Consider the following 12,473-nt stretch of genomic DNA (forward strand, 5'->3'; position numbering starts at 1 on the left):
CCATTCACTGAATGTAGATACCTAGCTCAAGGTGAGCTAGGAGGGCTCTGCTTCAGAGAAATGCAAATGTCATAGCCTTAGGAAAGCTTTGCATATAGAGTGCTCTGATTCTGCATTGATTAACTCCCTAAATGACTTGAATCACCAGTCTCTGAGAAGCCTCTAAGCATACCCTATATGGAAGGTTAAGGCCTATCTTCCCTAGCTGGAAAAGTTCTGTTGATACCTGAGTATGTCCATTTAAGGCCTGGCATCTTGTTTTCATGGTGGGGGAAGGTGACATCCTTCCTTCTCAGGTGATGTGTATGCCTGGATTCCTGGAAATAGTGGTGGGAACTTGGCTGATAGGTTACTGAATCTGTCAGTTCAGTGCAAGGGATTGGGAGTGTCCTGTGACCCTGCCCCTGGTCTGACCCTATTTAGGCCTGGACCAGCTCTGTAGCAAGGACTCCATGCCATATGTCTCCATGTTTGCGTCCTGTGTCCTGGGTCTTGTCTCCTGGCTCTTCTCCAATCACCATGGCATCCCAATTCAGCTTGGTATTGTTTTTGTTCTTTCTTTCTTCTTCAACCTATTTTCTAATAGTGTTAAGTGTATTTGTGGGCCACAAGCCTTTGTAACAATCTGGCTACCTGCAGACTGCCAGCGCTCTAATAAACACTCCCAAAATTCCATCCTTCAAAATGTGGCTTCTCTGCTAATTTACCTTACAACGGTATCAGCTGCTTGATAAGGATAGAGCTAGAGTATATTCCTTCTATTGCCAGCCTTAGATTACTATTTGACTTCTTAAAGTATGTACAGTTTCTTACTTAGACACTAAATTTGAAAAAAAAATATTGACTGGGAGTAGGGCTCAGTGATAGAGTGATTATACTGTAAGCATAAGACCCTAAATTCACTCGCAGCACAAATCCAAAATAGTTAAGGTCATCTTAATAACTTTTGATCTCTTCTACTTTAAAAATTGTTAATTATAGAAAACATTAAGACTCCCTCCTCTCAAGAGGCATGAACGCACTTTCTTTCATTAAACTCTTTGCTATTTCAGAGGAGGGTATGATAATACTTCCAGGCCTTTGTAGATTGACTCGTATATGAAGGACTCAAACCACCCCTGTGGGTAGTTTAACTGTAGTTAATGAATTTGCTGAGTTTACCACCTGCCACAGATGTTTTTTCATTGGGTATTGTATGGTAGTTATAGATATATTTGCTCTGAAAAATAGATGGAGCATAAATATGGCTTGATAGATATAGTTAAGAATTGCAGGCCCTGTGAGAAGAATTAAGAATTAGCCTGAAAAAGGAAAGAACTTTTTATGTCTGACTACTGATCTTCAACTTACCTTCCAATATTGACGGTACAGTTTGCTTCCTTATCTGAGTTTCTCCCTAGACTGCAGCTTTTATTACCTTCTCTTTGCTTGGTTCTTAGTCTTTGCTTCAAATTTCTGATTACTAGTTCTTACAGGCCTCACTAGCAGAAACTTTCAAATTCCAGAGGGACTTAACCCCTTACTTCTTGGTGATTCCAAGACTGATTCTTGTCTACTCTCATTTCTATCCTTGTTCATTCCGGTGTTGTATCCGGCGTAAAGCATTTAAACAATAAACAAATTATACTTGACTCATTAGGAATTTCACTCATAAGCTCTAGGCAACAATCAGTGCCAACCATTCAGTGAATATATTGTTCATTTTTTGTGTTCTTTCTAATTGATACTCCATAAGATAACACTCATCTTTTATTTTTTTCCTATTTTGCTTAATTTACTCTTATAAGCATAAGATGTTTTGGTAGCAGACCTAGTCAGACAGCCAACTCTAGCAACTTGTCTTGGGCATGCTTTATTTCTTTCATCCTGTTCCATCCATTCCATTTGTTAGATAGAGTCCATCATATGACCTTAACCCTTTTACTGCCTCTTTATTCATTTCTTCAAATATATCAAGTTTCCCAGTGTAGTTCCTTCCATGTTAGGCAAACATCCTATTTCATCTTCATAATTAACAGAACTTAATGTGGATTTTCATCTAACTTGAACTATGTTTTCTGCTATGGAATTAGAACTGAAACTTCCAGAGTAAGTATTGAGACTTGTTTAACCTAATTCCTTTCACATGTAATAGCTGCAGTACCCCAAAAGATACTTTTCACTCTGAATTAACCAGGTGAAGTGTAAGTGTGTGTGTGTGTGTGTGTGTGTGTGTGTGTGTGTGTGTGTGTGTGTGTGTGTGTGTGTGTGTGTAGGAGGGGGATAGCAAATAACAGATGTCAAGGGAGAAATGGAGTGAAGGTATTTCTGCTGCCTTTCCCTTCTCAACATGTGCAGGGAGATGCACATACTCCTTGCATAGAAAGTTCTTAAAGGTAGATTTGATTTAGAAGTTAGAATTTGGGCCTGGAAGAAAATGTAAATCTAATATATAGTATACTAAAAAGGCATCACAGTTTTTCTAACTCTCATATCCTTCAGATTTATATATCCTTTTAAATACCTAATAATTTTTCTATATACACTTGAGATACCATTTTACTCTGTGTAGGACTGGAATGCTGTTTTAGCCAAAAAGGAAGAGAAATGGGTTTTTATTTGTTTTATTTTACTTTATTCATTTATCTTGACAAGAAAAGGAAATTCATTTTGCCAAACTATTTCCTTCTAGTTGATCATTCTTGATGTTAGTGTGTGTGTTAAAGTTTGCTTTTCAGCCCAACTGTTAATGATACAGGATCCTTATACTCTAGAGAGAAGATTTTAGAAGTAATTAAGTGTGAATACCTCTTCATCAGCTTGTCTTTTAACAAGAATGTTCACTTATTTAAAAGTGTGAGCTCTTTAATTCTTCTCAGGTCCAATTCACTCTTTGTGCTTTGGAAAGAGAGACAATCTGATGGAAAATAAGCTGGTAACTGAAAAATCAACTGCCAGCTTCTATCACCTAGAAAGAGTAGAATGGCATCATGGAAATTCATGTGGTAAATCATGTAAAAATATGGCTAATCTTGGCAAATCAAACCCTTTCTGTGATTTAATAGACTGAGGAAAGGGGCCAGAAAAAGAGATGAAAATATACAACAAACTCACCTGAAGGATCTTCTTTGTTTGATTGCTTATCAATTTGTGGTGATAAAAGTCATGTGATTTACCAGTATAACCCCATCTCAATGATCAATTTTTATAAACAACATCCCAGATCACCTTTGAGATCAGTGTCAATGTACAAAGGAGGAGGTAAGGAAAGAGGCAGGGGGAGAATTGCCAAAAAGAAGAGAAATCATGTAACAGGAGGCTCCTCTGTTGATGATCTTGGTAGAAGAATGAGAGGGATCTTAGCTGTGAGAGGAAAATTTAGTTCCTTCTAAGAAATTAATGATGTATTCACTACCTGTTCTATGAAGCATATGGCAAAGAAAGAGTTGATATAATAAGGTAGCACTTAAAACTCTATTGTTTGCAGCACTCCAAGATATTTTCACTGAGTTGGTATATAAACTAAATACAGAATACATGTTTGGCCTATTTGTTTCAGGTTTAATCATCCAATAGAAATAAAACATGAGGTGGACTTGCAAGGAGGACCTTGGTTTGTTCTCTATCACCACAAAATTCAAATAAACAAAAAAAAATAAGCAAAACTCCAAATGTAATGTTAGATATGTAATTTGAAATTTCTAGTAGTTAAATTAAATATAAAGTGTGAATTAAGCCTAACATGGAAAGTAAAACATGCAAAATGAAATGTAATATTTAATATAATATACCAAACAGTGACACAAAGTAGTAAGTATAAAATATTATGAGCTATTATAGTGTTGTACTAGACACCTTCCATGTTCTCATAAGCCCCACATGGATAGTTGGTGCCATATTGGCTAATATAGATTTAGTATGATCCCTATTTGTATTACTACCTATGTAGCAGTCTTGAAGACAAAACAGAATTTTATCAAGGCAATAGATCTCATTGTCAACTATAGTAACCACCACCAACATGTGGCAATGTAAATCTAAATTAATTGAAAGTAGAAATGCAGTCCCTAAGTTGTCCTAACCACATTTCACGTTCTCATTCACAGCTAGTGACACCACATGTTTACAGTGTCTCAAACATCTAAACTGAAAATTAAAGAGTAATATACATCTCATAGAATTTGTATCATCACTGATGAAAACAAAAGCAAATCCATCAAATTTTTCATATCATTCCCAATCCCCCACCAACCCTAAGAACCCATCCCATCCCATCCTGCCCCATCCATTATTCCTCTCTACAGAACTTTGCATGTTTTGCCTGGAAGACAATCCTGAAAAATGCAGTTGTGTAGACAGACCTTCTACCACAATAATTGCATTTTTCAAGTTTCATAGAGATGGGTGCATGGCATCTTGTGTTGGAATCTTATGGCATACTTGGAAAGAATGGTAAGAAAGGACTTGTAAAATTGCTGATATATCTTCTACAATCTTAGCTAGCAGTATGACAATTGTAGAATTCACATTTTGGAAATCAAAAAGAAAGAAAAATTCAAATAAATAGCAATAGTCCTTTCCCTGCTTTCCTTTCTACATTTTTGGAACTTTTTTGCCTTGCCAATGCTCTGGGCAGTATTCTAACTTGGTATTTGCAAATCAATGGCAAGGCCTGCTCAGCACTGAGGGAATTTACACAGTCACAGACAATTAGTCTTTTAAAAGGTCTGCTGCTTGGAAATTTGCCACCAAGCTCAGTATAGCCTCAGCACATAATGTAAATTTTTAATGATTATAACTTTTCTAAATTCAGCCTTTAACAAATCTTATAGTAGTGTTTTGAAACTTTAAAATCAAACATAACCCAATTAGGTTGGTATTTGATTAAACTGAACTGCCACTTCATTGAAGTGTTTAAATAAATCAACATTAATATGCTTTTACTACAGTAAATAAAGTTAAGTCTATATAGTTGAAATGTCAATACCCACACATGGCTTTTGAAAATTAAGTAGTCTCTGCACTCTAAATAATGAATCCAGTATTAATTTGGGAGAAAATTATTGATTGCTTCTTAAAAAGTTTTCCTGGAGAAGTACTTCACCCTAAAACTACAAATTCTTAGGGTTTATTTTTTAAAAGTAAAGCAAATATTGGTTGAATTCTGAAACTGCTATCAGAGTCTTCCTTATAGTGGTTCTGATTAATGATCTTTGCTTCCTAAGCACAGTACCAATTGATACTTTATAAGAACAGCTATAAGATATTTTCCCATTCAAATATGATACAAATTGTTAGGATACTTTTGATTACTTCCCCTTCTCCCCAACATGCCAGAAAGTGCATATTGACAATGCTATATCTGAAATGCTAGGGACTAGAAATGTTTAGGATTTTGGAGGCTTTTGGATTTTGGAATTTTTGTCTAGAATTGTAAATTCAGCATTTCTAACCCAGGAATCTAAAATGCTCCAAAATTAAAATAACATGATGTTTGAATTAAGGATTTTCATCTCAAACTTACATGTTTTGCCGAATAACATATTTTCTATAGCAAGCAATTTTTACAAGTTGTTTAAAATCAAAAGTTAACTAGCACCGAGTAGGTTAAAAAAAAAATCCTGCAGTTCTGTCCATAAAGGTAGCATGGTGAATACCAATAACTAAGGATGAAGGATACTTTTTAGAAGCATGTTGCAAAATGCTGCTTTCCAAGATGCAGTAAGATACTTCACTTTCCAGTGTATACAGGTCTTAATTTCACTGGTGTTCCTTCTTTTATTAGCATAAATTAATTGTACAAAAGGCTTTCGTTAGGTTATCTCCATCTACGTAATTTTAAACAACTTTATACTTTCTACTATATTGTCTTAACTTCCTTTTTTTCTCCCCTTCATGAAACAGTATTTATTAAGTTTCATTATGTTATCTTAAATTTACATGTATAGTATTCCTTAATAAGTCTTTAGACACTTATTTAAGTTTTGACTGGGCCCCTGAATCCCATGCAGAAATTCTCTGATAGTGTGTTACTCACTTTAAAATGCAAACCTAGAAGAAGTATGCTTTGGACCTCTTGTTCACTCACAGGAGATGTTTGCCCAGTCTCAATTAGAATAGCTATGGTTAATTCCAATTAGTTCTGGCTACAGGAGACAGAAAACCTTAAATAAAAATGGCTTAAACAAGATAGGTTATTTTTCTCACTCATTCAATCACAGAGGTGCAGCAAGGTTGGTTTGGTCTGGTGCTTGGATCTTCCATGGCTAACCCCAATTCAAAGGTTTACTAAATACTCAAAAAAGACATCAAGTCTACATTCTAGCCAGCAAGAAGTAGAATAAACTTTTAAAAAAGATTCTCAGAAGTTGCATGCTTGATTTTCATATATCTATATCTATATATCTTTTTTTTCTCCTGGGGCTTGAACTCAGGGTCTGGGCCTGTTTGTGCTCAAGGTTAGAACTCTACTACTTGAACGACAGCATGACTTCCAGCATTTTTGAGTAGTTTATTGGAGATAAGAGTCTCACGAGGACTTTTCTGCCCAGACTGGCTTTGAACTGTGATCCTTAGATCTCAGCCTTCTGAGTAGCTAGGATTATGGGCATGAGCCACCAGCACCCAGCTGTATCTTTCTATCTATATCTACAGATATATGAAGACAGGGAAACCACGTAGTCAGGTAAAATTTGCCATTACCTTATTACAGAACACAAAGGGCTCAGGGAGAAAACTGGATATCCATGTAATACTGTTCTCTGGATGAAACTCTTGGCTAGCAAAAGATTTAATTATGAGCCCTGAAATGCTGCTAGAATAATAAAAGAAGTACCTACATTTCTGGTAGAGTTTCCCAAAGGAATTACTTTAAATTATCTTTTGTCTTTTAATCACATCATATTAAACCTCCTGCTCCTCTTACAGATATTAGTATTATTTTTAGATTTCAGCTCTTTCCTATCAAAATATTCCATACTCTCATGAAAAGAAGTTTGTTTCCTGTTAAAAGTTAACTAGACAACTTGTGAGTGGAGATGGGAAGGAGAAACTGTGAGAGAGTGAGGGAAGGGATGACACTACAAGAAAGAAAACTACCCATTACCTGCATTATGTAACTGAAATCACTCTGTACATCACCTTTATAATAACAATAAAGTAAATTAATTAAAAAAGAAAAAAGAAATTCATTTCCAAATTTCTATCCTGGCTTAAAGAAAGGTTAAATTCTTCTCAAATAAATAAAACATATAATTTTTACATTTTCTTTTTCTTTTTTAATTGCCATGCTTCAAAATATCTATGCTAACATCAAACTGGACAACTAAAATTAATTAAAGTATTGGAGCTGATCATGCAATAATAATAACCACTGTGTTTTGAGAGTTTACTCTATGTCCAGAACTATGTTATATGTTTCACTCAAATTATACTACTAAATCTTCAGAACAACCCACCAGGATAGGACTATAGATGCAGAAACTGAAGTTCATAGACATTGCATGACTTTCCCCATTAACCACAGCAAGTGAGTGATGGAACACAGAATCTGTCTGTCAGAAAACTGAATTCAGTTTGCCCCTGTTTGCCTCCCCGTACCCTCTCCCCATCCTGATTGTTTAATATTATTTCTAATGAAAACATATAGCCCTTTCCTATTCAGTATGGTTGCTACTAGTCTCATATACATATTTACACTAAAAGTTGAATTAATTAAATATTAAAATATTTCTTCAGTCACATTCATCTCATGTGTTCATGAGATACATGTGGTTACTGGCTGCCATATTGCATCATAACACAAATTTAGATAGTTTTTTATCATCAGAGAGCATACTGACATAGATAACTCTGGATGTGTTTTCAGCCTGAGTTGGTTGACTATCTATATTTATGACTGAAAAGAAGCTGATATACCCTCTTATGAAGATATTGTTTGGATTTGTCATTTAGAGGACTTATCCATTCTTTCAATAAGTTGTTTCTTATTATTTTCAGCATTAAATTGAATGCTTTGACAATGGTGAAAAATGGTCAGCATAAAATTACATTTCTCTGTGCACCTTAATCAATGGATAATTTTGTGAATTACTATTTAAGTTAAGGGATAAAAGGCAAGTACATAAGAAAGAAAATACATTTATTATGGATTTGATACCAGTCCAATGCAAAAACCTATTTTAGATTTGCAAATGGTTACAACTTCAAAATTTTCGTGGAAAAACCACGCATCTCACTAAATCATACTAGCTTTTACTGAATTAGTCCATTTGAAGAATGCTATGTAGCATATTCTGGTAGCTGGCCAAGAAAAGAGTAACCGAAATGACTTAATACACTTTTGCATTCAATTAGGCCCATTTTTCTTTTGTCAAAGTTGAAAGGAGAATATCTACCTATAAAAAGCAAGATTCTTCTGTTTTGTAATTTAGAAAATACATTCAGATGATAAATTAACAAACACCACAGTTATTTTTATCTTGAAAGAAACAAATGACAGGTTTCTTTGTTCTAGTGAACAAAACAGTTAAATCAGTCATTTCCTACCTGCATTCCTTCAAAATTCAAGAGCTCCAAGTGGATATAACAAAATGCCATTTAAGGAAGTGTATATACTCACTTCTATTATTCTTAGCACTAATGGGTAGTCTACAATAAACGGTTTTGCATTTCAATCACAGAATATCAGCCATGGGACAGAGCAGACAGTATCTTTCAACATCCCATTTCCATGTACCTCTGAGATAAAAGGGCACTTCTGACAGTTTTCAGCATCTTACATTGCATTGTGCATTTTCAGAACCATCTAAAAGCAAAAATGTGTGCCTGTCATAATATCCAGCCCTCTGGATAAGATAAAAACAAAGCAAAATAATGAAGCAACAAACAAGCATTCTAATGGTAATTGTAGTATTGATTTGAAGAAATTAAGAGGTCTAAGGCTGAGAGAAATAGTAATGATCATCTAGACTAACAAGAGAAAATGAGAACTTACTTCTACCATGAGTGGCTATAGTAGTCCAAACCTTGAATTCTGAAAGAGGAAATGCAGATAAATGTTTCAGCTCTGAGATTAAGTGCCCAATTTTGTTCAAGTTACTTTGTCTTTCCTTAGATCTATTTCCTTTATAAAATTAAACCCATTTTACCCATAAGATCTGCATATAATCTTTTTTGATTATTGGTCAAAGGCTCCTTTTCTTATTTTTAGTTAGTACTTTAGCAGACACTATTTCATTGAAATATAAAATTAGATAACATTATTATTGTTGTAGTTAATTTAATTTGGAGGATAAAGGGACAAAAGCAGTAGCAGGCTGGTATCATAAATTCATTTTTAAAAAATGATATCCAGGAACTGTTTCATGTCAGACCATAGTCTTAGACTTAGTCTGATTTTCCATTTCCTATTCTGAAGTATGAGTGCTGATATGCACAGTGGTGACCACCAAATCCTAAATGGTCCAATTGCAATTCTGTGTATTAGACTCAGTTCACTTGAGTTGGAAATTTGCCTTGCCTTCAAATAATTTTCAACAAGGATTGAAAATAACAAAAATATTTCTGTCTAGCATTTGGCTAGACAATTCAATTACCTACAATATCCTAGTCCTTAGGCATTTCACTTAATCAAGGTTTTTCTCTGTAGTGTTTGAATAAGCTAGTAAGTTAGTTAGAGCAAGTGAATTGTTTGGCCAGGCTAGATATCTGCACTGATGTAATTACTTGGATTTTATTGCCCTGTTTATTAAGGAGCAAAATTGCATGAGCAGTGACATACCTACGTAGATCTGACAAAGACAATGGCACTTTATGTATGCTTAAGATGGTCCGGATTCAACAGTAGTTGAAAATGCTGTGTAATAACTATACAGTTTCCCAGTTAATCCAGTAAATGACTCTGTTATACCCTTTCTTATCTGTAGAAACACTTGTTAGTCATTTTATTCTGACTTTGTTTTCTGTGTCAAGCAATAGTCTAGCTATTTCCATATAGCAGATTTCCCTTACAATGAAGAGAACATCAGGAAGATCTTGCTATTGTGACAAAGAAAGTGGGAAGTTTATCATTGTATTTATAGCACAGAAAACATATAGAATGCTCTAGAAACAACAAATGAATGAAACAATTGATTTTTTGACTAATGTATTATAGACAGTGAAGTAGTTATTTCTTTATTAGGGCCAGTTGTTTTTTTCTTTAGTTATTGCATTTTTGCAGTACCTCAAATTTTTAGCTAAGATAAAGCACCATATCATCTGAATATACTGTAGACCTACATTTCCCTCCCACTTGCTGTCAATAAGAGAAAATTGCTCAAGTATTTCATAGCCAATGTTAGTTAGATATATACAGCAGAGACTCAGGTTTGAATATATCAGAAACAAAAGCAACTTGTTTAAAACAAAGCAAGCAAAATCATTTATCACGTTTTTTCTCCTTTTCTTCAGAAAAAAAATAACTCAATGCCTTAGAATGAACTCAGTTTCAATGATGACATTGACAAAATAGAGAAGGTGTTCCCTCTGTGTTCAAAGAGAAGGACAGAGTTGACACACAAACAAATGATATCTTCTTAAATACAAGCATAACCGAATACCACGTGACGGTGCTGCCATGTCAGTTTCCATGATGCAAGTCAAATATTTTAATAAGGGTAATCACAAGTTCAGTTTTTCACCCTAATTAATTTAAAGCTTAAAATGCAAGAGTAAGATCAAGGCCATTTTATCTCCAAATGGAATTCTGACAACAAAGAGCAAAAATGTTTGTAAACTGTTGGCAGGTAATCATTAATAGCTACTCTGCTAGAGTTACATAAATGTAAATGTAAATGTGAGAGACATGTGTCATGATAGTGTTTTCCTTAAGCAAAAACTGAGGTACTAAAGATTTTCCCCATGTTAGAAGAACTGCTTCTCTGTACCATGAGGCAAACAGTAATTTTGATATTAATTACAAACTTGCCCATTCATTCCAAGATTAGTGATGGTAATAAGATCCTTGACTCCATTAGCGGTGTACAAGTTCAATTCCTTTTATACTTTTTTTATTTTTATTTTATGGCTGGTACTGGGGTTTGAACTCAGAAACTTACTCGACTGGTGCTCTACCACTTCAGCCATACCTCCACTCCAGATTATTGCTGGTTAATTTGGAGATGGAGGTTCATGGACTTTTCTGCGTGATCTGGCTTTGAGCTTCAGTCCTCTACATCTCAACTTCCTAAGTAGTTAGGATTACAGACTGGTGTCACTGGCATCTAATTTTCACTTTTGATTCTATTAGCATATCTTAATTACATAGAATAATGGATTTAATTGCAACATTTAATACATCCATATAATGTTCTTTGATCATGTTGAACCCCTAGGTGGGGTTCCATTATGAGCCAAATTCAATGCAGATCTTTCTGGACCTCTTGTTTCTATCTTTATATTTTTATCTTTAAGTGGTTGTACTAAGGAGTTGCCATTCAACAAAGCAGTTTATGAATATAATACATCTTGATCAATATCCTTTTTCCATCTTTGATCTGTGTGCCGAAGCATCTAATCAAGGAGCTGACATTGTTTACTTTCATTATATATTTACCAAGTTCATTGTGACTAAATGCTTAGAGGCTTTACATTTATTTCATGAAAAATATTGGATCCTGTGCTTCTTTATCTTTTCTCACAGTCTGTTAGGCAACCTTTAACAAAAGGAAAACAAAACTACTGAGCTTTTAAAATTTACAGGCTATAAATACTGACATCACAAATGAAGAAAGCATTTTAAGATGATTCAGGGGACAGCATGTTTTATGATATATAGTTTCCTGGAAACAAAGCTATGAAGATAAAGGGGAACTCAAATATCATATTTATTGAAAAAATGAAACAAAACCAAAATTAGCTGGTAAGCAGTATCTAGCCTCTAGGCAATAACAAGTCCAATTTCAACCATGTGTTAACTGTGTGTTAGCATGACACATGTGGAAAAATGTTTGTTGGTTTCCAAATCAACATTTTCAAAGAAGTTTTTAAGCAAGGACTTATTTTACTATGACAGGGATACTATGACAGGGATAAAGTAAGAGAAATAGAGATGAGAAAGGAGTATTTCCTATTTCCAATATAGGAAATGGGAGTTAAACTCCTCCATTTGTATATATAATAAAGCTTCTCTGGTGGAATTTCTGATGGCTATACAAAAAGTGTCTGCTGGGTTGGCTGAGACCTGACCTTATGCTTACAAGATCACTTTTATTAACTTATTTCTGTCAGACTCATAAAAATGTGTCTATTGTCATTTCATCCTAAAAAGCATTAGTTTCATGCTATGGTTAGGATTCCACCCCCTCCTTTGCTCCCTGCCAAGATTAGAAGTAGGAAATATACAGAGGAGTAGAGAGTCAAGACAAAAATCTAATTTGAGAACACATGTCAAAATTAGAGAATATTCTTAAGAGAGTAATGTATTAAACCAGGCACATATGACTCATGTCTAT

The 12,473-nt window shown here is 34.5% G+C and overlaps 1 protein-coding gene across 1 annotated transcript in view; it reads left to right on the forward strand.

Moving 5' to 3' along the window:
- The window catches only part of Il1rapl2 (interleukin 1 receptor accessory protein like 2), a 1,053,788-nt gene that overhangs the window by 397,495 nt on the left and 643,820 nt on the right, over positions 1-12,473 (forward strand). The gene's annotated exons all lie outside the window — the stretch shown is intronic.

The sequence above is a fragment of the Dipodomys spectabilis genome, unplaced genomic scaffold (assembly GCF_019054845.1).
Source record: "Dipodomys spectabilis isolate Male_0828 unplaced genomic scaffold, ASM1905484v1 ptg000113l, whole genome shotgun sequence".
NCBI classification, from domain to species: Eukaryota; Metazoa; Chordata; class Mammalia; order Rodentia; family Heteromyidae; genus Dipodomys; species Dipodomys spectabilis.